We start from the raw sequence: 9,362 nt of genomic DNA on the forward strand, positions 1-9,362 counted from the left end.
AAAGCCACAATGCAGTACCACTTCACAATAAACAATAACAAGTGTTAGCAATGATGCAGAATAATTAAAATTCTTGTATTATACTAACCGGAATATAAAATGGTGCAGCTGCTTTGGAAAACAGTCTACTTGGGTGAAAAGATTAAACATAATTGTTCTATTATAAGCTCAAGGTATATGCCTATTAGAAATGAAAACATATGTTCACACTAATATTTGAACACTAATGTGCAAAGCATCATATTCATAATAACCACAGTGGAAATAACCCACAAGTCCATAAACCACAAATAAGATGTAGTATATACATACAATAGGATTTTGGGTGGGGAGCCACACCCGGCATCGCTCAGGGGTTACTCCTGGCTATCTGCTCAGCAATAGCTCCTGGCAGGCACGGGGGACCATATGGGACGCCGGGATTCGAACCAACCATCTTAGGTCCTGGGTTGGCTGCTTGCAAGGCCAACACCACTGTGCTATCTCTCCAGCCCCACAATAGGATATTTTTCAACCAAGTGAAGGAATAAAGCTTTGATACCCTCTACATCTACAACATGGACTGATGGTTAACTTTTTTATCCTTGGCTCGTTATTTGCACTGCGAGCAATCACCATCCCACCCATTCCTTGGAGATTGGTGTAGAGGCTGAGCAGGGCAGCAGGTCATTTCATGGCACACTGGTCTCCTGTGTGGTGGGCAGGGGTATTGTGTAACACTCAGAGGTCCGTTATGTCCCCAGCTGAGGACTCAAGGTAGTGGAGATCAGGCATGTCTTCCAGCCTCATCAGGCGAAGGGCCTCAGGGATCAAGTTCCCAGGGTATCTCCAGAGGAGCAGCTCAGGCTTCTGCGTGGGGGCAGAGTTGGTGGAAAGACCATCGGGGGGCTGCAGTAAGGGTGGTCATTGTGCAGGCTCAGCTGGGAGAAGTGGGTGGCCATGTTCTCCTCGGACAGAAACTGCTTGCGCAGGGGCTCCCTCGTGTTCAGGCCTCAGGACACTCCTGAGTTGGCCCTCTAGTCACGTTGGGGCCTCGCTGCGAGGTCTTGCTCCAGGGGCTGCTGCAGGATCATTGGGGCTCCAGGTCCTGCAGGCAGAAAGGGTGGGGTAGGGCCAGATAACATTTTTTATTAAGCAAATATTCACACCAAAGTAGCCGTCAATGCATATAAAATATTCTGAACCTAAAAAATCATTAGAGATAAAAATTATTTACTACTTGTTAAACTGCAATTGACGGTAGAAAGTATGAAAATAGTGATTCACCATAATTTTTGGATAGTAAACTTCTAAAAATTAGTTTTTGTTGATGACAGCACAATTCTATGAATATAATGCAAACTACTGAATTATTATCTTTAATTAGTAGGTGAATGTAATACCCTGCAAAATATATCTCAATAACCTATATTGGTGCTTGTAAAATTAATAAAGTTTTAAATTAAAATTGAGAATAAAATAGATAATAAAACTCATCAGCTCATCTGTAACTAAATTATTCTCACAAGGTTAACTCCTGTACCAGGAAAATATTAGGTGAGTTGAAACACTGAAGAAAGAATTGTATTGTTAATGATGCAAAGTTTATTTCAAATGCAGAACAGAAGATACTTTCCATTTTCTATAACATGAATAGGCTAATTAAGAAAAGCATAAAAAGATAATAAAGCATAAAAGATAAACAAACAAAAATATATTATAAGACTTCATGAACAAAAATGAAAATATTTAACAACATCTTAGCAAATAATTTATTAACATATGATTACCATAAGACATCATGACCGATTGAGAGCTATCACTGAGAAAAACAAAATAGATTTAATATTTAATACTAATTAACGTATTGGTTTTGAGGCCGGAGCAGTGGTGCAAGTGGTAAGGTGACTGCTTTGCCTGTGCTAGTCTAGGATAGATCACGGTTTGATCCTCCAGAGTCCCATATGGTCCCCCAAGTGAGGAATGATTTCTGAGCACATAGCCAGGAGTAACCCTTGAGCGTCACTGGGTTGGCCCAAAAAACAAAGGGAAAAAAAAAAAGAAAAATACCTTTGGGGCCAGAGAGGTGGCGCTAGAGGTAAGGTATCTGCCTTGCAAGTGCTAGCCAAGGAAGGACCGACCGTGGTTCCGTCCCCCAGCATCCCATATAATCCCCAACCCCTGAGCATCAAATGGGTGTGGCCCAAAACAACAACAACAACAAAAGAGTTGAAGGACCTAAACAAAGAAAACTACAAAATACTGCTTCAAGAAATAAAAGAGAAAACAATGAAATTAAGACATATAGCCTATTCATGGACTGGGAGAATTAAAATCATTAAAATGGCAATACTCCCCAGAGCATTGTATAGATTTTATAAAATCCCTCTAAGGATACCTATAACAGTCTTCAAAAAAGTTGATCAAACACTCCTGAAATTTATTTGGAACAATAAATGCCCCCATATATCTAAAGCATCCCTGAAAAAAGAAGGTGGAGGCTTCACTTTCTCCAACATTAAACTGTACTATAAAGCAGTAGTCATAAAACATCATAGTATTGGAATAAAGACAGACACTCAGATCAATTGAGGCTTCAGAGAATGCCCCCCAGACATACAATCAATTAGTCTTTGATAAAAGAGCAATAAATGCAAAATACAAAATGGAGAAAGGAAAGCCTCTTCAACAGCAGTGTAGGTAAAACTCGTCAGCCACATGCAAAAAAAAAAAAAAACTCAACTCAGACTTCTATCTAACACCAGGCACGAAGGTGAAATCAACATCAATTAAAGACCTTGATATTAGAGGCAAAACTATAAGATATATAGAAAAAAAGCATAGGAAAACACTCCATGCTATTGCAAGTAAAGTCATCTTCAAGGAAAAATACCACTGTCCAAACAAGTGAAAGCGGAGATAAACAACTGAAACTACATTAAACTGAGAAGTTTCTGCACCTCAACGCAAACAGTGACTAGAATCCAAAGGTCCTCCATGAATGAGAGAAACCATTCATCCAAAACCCATCAGATAAGGGGCTAATATCTAAGATAATCAAGGTACTTAACAAGAAAAAAATCACCTAATTCTATCAAAAAATTGAAAGAAGAAATGAACAGACATTTCCTCAAAAAAGAAATACAGATGGCCAAAAGGCGCAAGATAATATATTCCACATTACCAGGGAGTTGCAAATCAGAAAATCAATGAGGTATCATTTCAAACGACAGCGACTGGCACATATCACAAAAAACTATAACAACCAGCATTGCTATGGATGTGGAGAGAAAGGAACTCTCGTTCACTGCTGGTGGGAATGCTGTCTTCTGGAAAACAATATGGAAATTCCTCATAAAGCTGTAATTTGAGCTCCCATATGTTCCAGCAAAACCACTTCTAGGGATATATCCTAGGAACACAGAACCACAGTACTACAAAGCCCTCTGCACTCCTATATTCATTGAAACTCTATAATAGCCAGAATCTGGAAACAACTCAGGTGCCCAATAACAGATAAGTGGCTAAAGAAAAATGTGGTACATCTAAACAATGCAGCTTTTAGGAAAAATGAAATAATGAAATTTGCCTCTTCATGGAAAGACATGGATACCCTGAGTCAGAGTGAGAGAGATAGACATAGAATAGTTTCACACCTTTGTGGTATTTAAGAAAAATAAAAAGCAGTATAGTAATAATCCCCAAAGACAATAGAGATAAGTGCTGAAGGACCAGCCCATGATGAAGCTCACCACAAACAGCGGTGAGTGATATTAGAGAAGTAACTACACTAACAACTATCATGACAAAGAAAGTGAGAGAGATAAATAGAATTTTTGTGTGGAAGATAGGCAGGGGATGGGAAGGAGGAAAACTGAGGACATTGGTGGTGGGAAAGTTGCACTGGTGACAGGTGGTGTACATTTTATGACTGAAACCCTACTATAAATATATTTGTAACCACAGTGCTTAAATAAAGGAATTATTTTTTTTTAATTTATTGGAATGTAAAGGAGAAGGCAAAGGATCTGGGTCTTTGTTTAGACTTTAAAAGGCTCTTTCCATTCCTTTCCAAAGAATTCCAGAATCCTCCAGAGTGGTCTGGCTTCTCTGAGTCCTTTGGGTTTGGCCATTTAGGGTTTGACCATTTGCTTTAGGTATCGTCCATTATCCTTTCCTCCTTGGTAGGTCAGAATCCCATGGTCCTGACTAGGAAGGAAATTTCCCAGTCCTTTGGGGATAAAATTTATATTTGGTCAATGTGGATGATGAAATTGCTGACAAGGGGACACTGAGGCTTCCTCTTTCTATATTGTGACAAAATAGAGATATAAACCAATGGAATAGAATACAGATTCTCAAATACACACATGTGTGTGTACATATATCAGTATGTATATGCTTGTATTTTAGAAAATTCCAAGAGTTCAAAACTAAAAATCTCACCAGAAAACTGTATTGGGTAAACTGGATGTTCACGTGCTATAATATATTATATACCTTTCTCTCATATCATAAACAATAATAAATTCAAATGCATTAACACATCAATATAAGTTCTTATTTTGTAAAGTTCCCAAAAGTACCCAGAGGGTAAAATATTTGTGATGTTGGTTTTGGCAGGGATTATTTTTTGCCAGTGACTTAAAAAATAAAGGATCTAATAGAAAATAAGAACTTCAAGGTGTTTAAATAAAAATATTTAAAAAAAGACAAAATGAGAACTAAAATTGTCATCACTCACAGAAAGCCAAAAATTGAAAAGACATACTTGGAACTGAAGGAAATATTTGTAAACCATTATTATAAGTTAATATTCAAAACACATAATGAACACATACAATTTAATGTTCAAACAAAAGCTTAACTATAAAATAGCTAATAAAGATGAATGACCACTTCTCAAACATAGCCAGAATTAACCAGCAGGTAAAATAAATGGTGCTTAATATTACTAATCATCAGGAAAATGCAAATCAAAGCAATGAGATATTCCCTGACTTGCTAAACTGATAAATATCAAAAAAGAAAATTTAACCAGTGTTCATGAATGTATGGATCAAAGGAATTGTGTGTGCAATATAAATTGGTAGAGCCAAAGTAGAAAATTATATGTACGTCTCTCAAGTATTGTAAAGAAAGTAGCCCAAACGATCCATAATCTTTTTTTTTTTTTTTTTTTTTTTTGCTTTTGGGCCACACCCGGCATTGCTCAGGGATTACTCCTGGCTGTTTGCTCAGAAATAGCTCCTGGCAGGCACGGGGGACCATATGGGACACCGGGATTCGAACCAACCACCTTTGGTCCTGGATAGGCTGTTGCAAGGCAAACACCGCTGTGCTATCTCTCCGGGCCCACGATCCATAATCTTACTTATGGATATATACATAAATAATTGAGGTCAGAATCTTGAGAAGTTGTTTTTGCTTCCCTGTTTTCATGCAGAATTATTCTTAATAGTCAAGACATTACAACGTTTAACTACAAATTGATGAGTGGGATAAATGAAATGTGGTATATATGTGAATTAAGTATTTTGTTTTGGGTTTATTTATTGTTTTTGTTTGGAGATTTTTTTCTTTTCAGTTACAGGGGTTTGGTGCTTAGGGGTGACTTCTGGCTCTGTGCTCAGAAATTACTCCTGTTAGGTTTTGGGGAACCATATGTGATGCTGAGAATAAGATCTGGGTTGATTTCTTGAAAGTCAAACACTCTACGTGCTTTGCTATTGCTCTAACCCTGAATTAAGTATTTTGAAATTTAACTAGAAAGGACAATCTTTCCATTCACTGTAGTATGGATTAATAACATGGATGAGCCTAGATGATATTAGGGAAGTGGAAATTTTGGGGTCTAGATCCCAGATCTGGAATCATAGGCTCATAGATCTGATCAGAGACGCATAGGATGCAAAAGCAAGAAACATTTTTTTGAAGCACATGCTAGGGTCAACCATTTGCAGTATGGTGGAAACCCTGGCCCAACTTACAGTCTTACTTTTATACCCAGTTTAGAGAATTTTCAAACAAGCTAGACGACCCTTGTGAGGATTGGCTACACATTACATCATTGCTCATAGGCTGCTAGGTTTTTGGTCTGACCTAATAAGGACTTTCGTGGGGCGTTGCAAGCAGGATGTATCAGGATGTTGGCTGGGGGGAAGGGGTGCAATGTTGCAAGTAGGACTTAAACAGGATGTCTGTTTAGGGGGAGAGACTCGATGGGGCAATGAATATTAACTGCTCAAGTTGGTTTAAGCCTCCTGATAGTTTTGTGGTATTTGTGGTATTGCCTAGAATTTACTGCTTCATTTACTGTACCAACTGATGCCGTTCATGGCTTCTCTCTGATCCTTTCAGAATTAGACACAGAAAGACAAATGCTCCATGAGACTATTTACATCAGAAGAGCCAAAAAGTGATAGAAGGAGAAAAATATGGTATACTTCAGTCAGAGGGAAAGTATTTCAATTAGACTCAATAAACTATATTTAATAGAGTACCTACAGTTAACATATTCTGATACATTTTTTCTAACTAAATGCATCCCTTTTTTCTAGTTTACTTTTTTATTGTGGTCAAAGTGAATTAAAATTGTTTCACAGAAATATTTAAGGCACATAGTGACAATGAATGAGGGCATTCCCACCCCCAGTGATGTCTTCCCTCCACCCTTGTTCCCAGCATGCATCCCATATCTTTCTTCTTACCCCCCATAGTGCTAGTGTAACAGATCCCCACTTGTACAGATTGTTGTAAATTTGGTGTCAATTCTGTTGTCATTGACTATGGGTTTGGTGTTCAAGTCTAATAATTTTTTATTTACACTAAATAGTCATTCTACTGACTGTTCTTGGTACTATCCATTTTCCCTCTCAAATTGTGAGGCTGAACAAGATGATTCCAAAATCCGTTTTCCTCATCACAAAATAATAACAATAAAATCAATCAATAATGGTGAAGATAATAAAGAGGATTTAACGAAAGTTGGTATGATGATGGTTCCACTAACGTTTGAAATCATCAAGTTGCATATATTAAATGTGTGTGTATTTTTATATGTTGATCATTCTTCCATATAATTGCTTTAAAAATATGTCGCTGGGGGGCCAGAGCGATAGCATAGCGGTAGGGCATTTGCCTTGAGTGCAACCAACCCAGGTTTGATTCCCGACATCCCATATGGTTCCCCAAGCCAGGAGTGATTTCTGAGTGCATAGCCAGGAGTAACCACTGAGCATCACAGGGTGTGGACCAAAAAAGAAAAAAAAATGTTACTGAGATACCAGCTTGGACCTAATACCCTATGGCTGGGGCAATATTCTTCAGTGTTTTTTAAAATGACAGAAACTATATTAGGGTGTATTTCTAACATTCTACCAGTAGAAAAAAAACACTAAATGTAAGACATAAGCACTATGTACATGCATATAAATGTGTCTATAATTTACATTTATAATTAAGTAAAATTTCTATAATATATGTGATTTAATGCTTAGATCCATACATTCACGAGCTACCTAATCCTTGTGCAACAAAATAAACGTAAGTATAAGTTCTAGATCAAGCAGTGTCTAGCACTTTAATCCCTTTGAAACAATTTTCTTATACTAGAAATTAGGAGCTTGAATACTTATATGCTTTTGCAACTTTTTGTTTATGGGCTCTTACTGAGCTTTGTTTGTAATTTATGTTTAGGGTTTTATTTTCTTTTACTTGTTTTTATTTTTGGTCACACCAATGGTGTTCCGAGGTTACTCCATGCTCAGTGCTAATGCTATTTCTTTATTTTATTGACCAATCAACCGTTCATTTATCTTTTGTCTGTAAGTAAATTTAACTATCCATTTTTGTGCATTTAATGAAAAAAATTCTAAGTGACCTTCTACAGTGCTCCAGGTTCAAGTCAGAACTAGAACTGCTGCAATCTTGTCCTATATGACCGATTTGAGGCATGCAAAGTTTAGGCTGCCTTTGCATTTATGTCATGTTTAAATTGTATTATTATGATTTGTTTTATTGTGTCCTCAGTGAGGAATTTATCTCATACTGTCTTTTGGAACACCAGGTGTTAAAATGCTGCATGGAGTTCAGTTAAAGTACATACTATTAAAAATTCCAAGAGAAAATAAAACAAAACTTATAAAACTCACTTCCACCACAGGATTCCATTGTATCTTGAGGATTGGAAGCAAACAAACTCCCAAGCTATGATTTGTCAAGTGCTATATATCTTCCCCTAATTATGTTCTGCTCTGCTCCATGCTGAGTATTATGAACACAAGTTATATGACTCCTTAAGATTTAGAGTTGGGGCTAAAAATAAGTGTTTTAATAAAGCAATTTCTTTGGAAAACTTTTGAAGGGACTTACATTTCATAATATGCCCAGTAAATCTATAAGAAGCAATATTCCATCACTGTTACAAAAATAAAATGTAACCAGTATTTTTCAATTCCCAGAAGTATTCACGGTATAATAAAATGACACAATATTGGTGAGCAAATTGTTTGGTGACATACTTTCTGACTATGGTAAAATGAAAACAAAACTGCAAATAAATATATTTTTAAAATACATATTATGTATACAATTTCTTTCTCTAAATCCCCATCTTCTCTTTTCCCCCTTACACACTACTAGTTCTTATATCAAGAGAGCCTTTTAAGTATAATGCTAGATATTGTACCTAATTTTATGTTAATATTAGCAGGTACTTATATACCTATATGTTTATATGCATGAGCAAGAAGTTACTATGCAAAATTATACAAAAATAACATTATATATTTGATAATCTCATTCACAAATGATTTGGTAAAGAAGAATATTTTTAGTATCTCTTGGAGTGAATGAAGAAGGAAAAATAGCTAGCAGATACATTAAATAATTTCCTTTAATTCTGCATATTTTAATTCTTCTATTTTTTTTACCAGGTATTTCAGATTTATTTTTTGACACTTATTTCCACTTTGAAGTGGGTCTTTGACTGTCAGAAGGCCAAAGGATAACAGACCCAAGAGCAATTTTGGCACTATAAGGATCTGAAACTGTGATGCTGTTCAGGAAGTATGGTTTTGGGGGTCACACTCACACTGTATAGTCCTCCAGAGAGTCCGGGGGCTCCCTGGGCTGTACTCAGAATGTCTGGAGGACAGTGTGGTGCTGAGGATTAACCCAGGCTGAACACTTACTAACCATTATCTATCATGTCTGGCCACAAATTTCAGCCATTTTTCAACAATAACCTGAAAGTGAAGAAACTGAAGTCATGGAATCAAGAAATATTTGACTTAGGAATCCTTTTATTTCAGCACAATTTTTGTTTAGAACTAGCAAAAGTACTCATATACAAGGTGGTTGTCATGATGTAAAGTGCTATG

At 36.7% G+C, this 9,362-nt stretch overlaps 1 pseudogene; it reads right to left on the reverse strand.

Annotated features, from left to right (window-relative positions):
• Nucleotides 1–720: 720 nt before the first annotated feature.
• Nucleotides 721–1,073, reverse strand: LOC125999481 (host cell factor C1 regulator 1-like; annotated as a pseudogene).
• Nucleotides 1,074–9,362: the final 8,289 nt, after the last annotated feature.

Source organism: Suncus etruscus, chromosome X (assembly GCF_024139225.1).
Source record: "Suncus etruscus isolate mSunEtr1 chromosome X, mSunEtr1.pri.cur, whole genome shotgun sequence".
Taxonomy (NCBI): Eukaryota; Metazoa; Chordata; class Mammalia; order Eulipotyphla; family Soricidae; genus Suncus; species Suncus etruscus.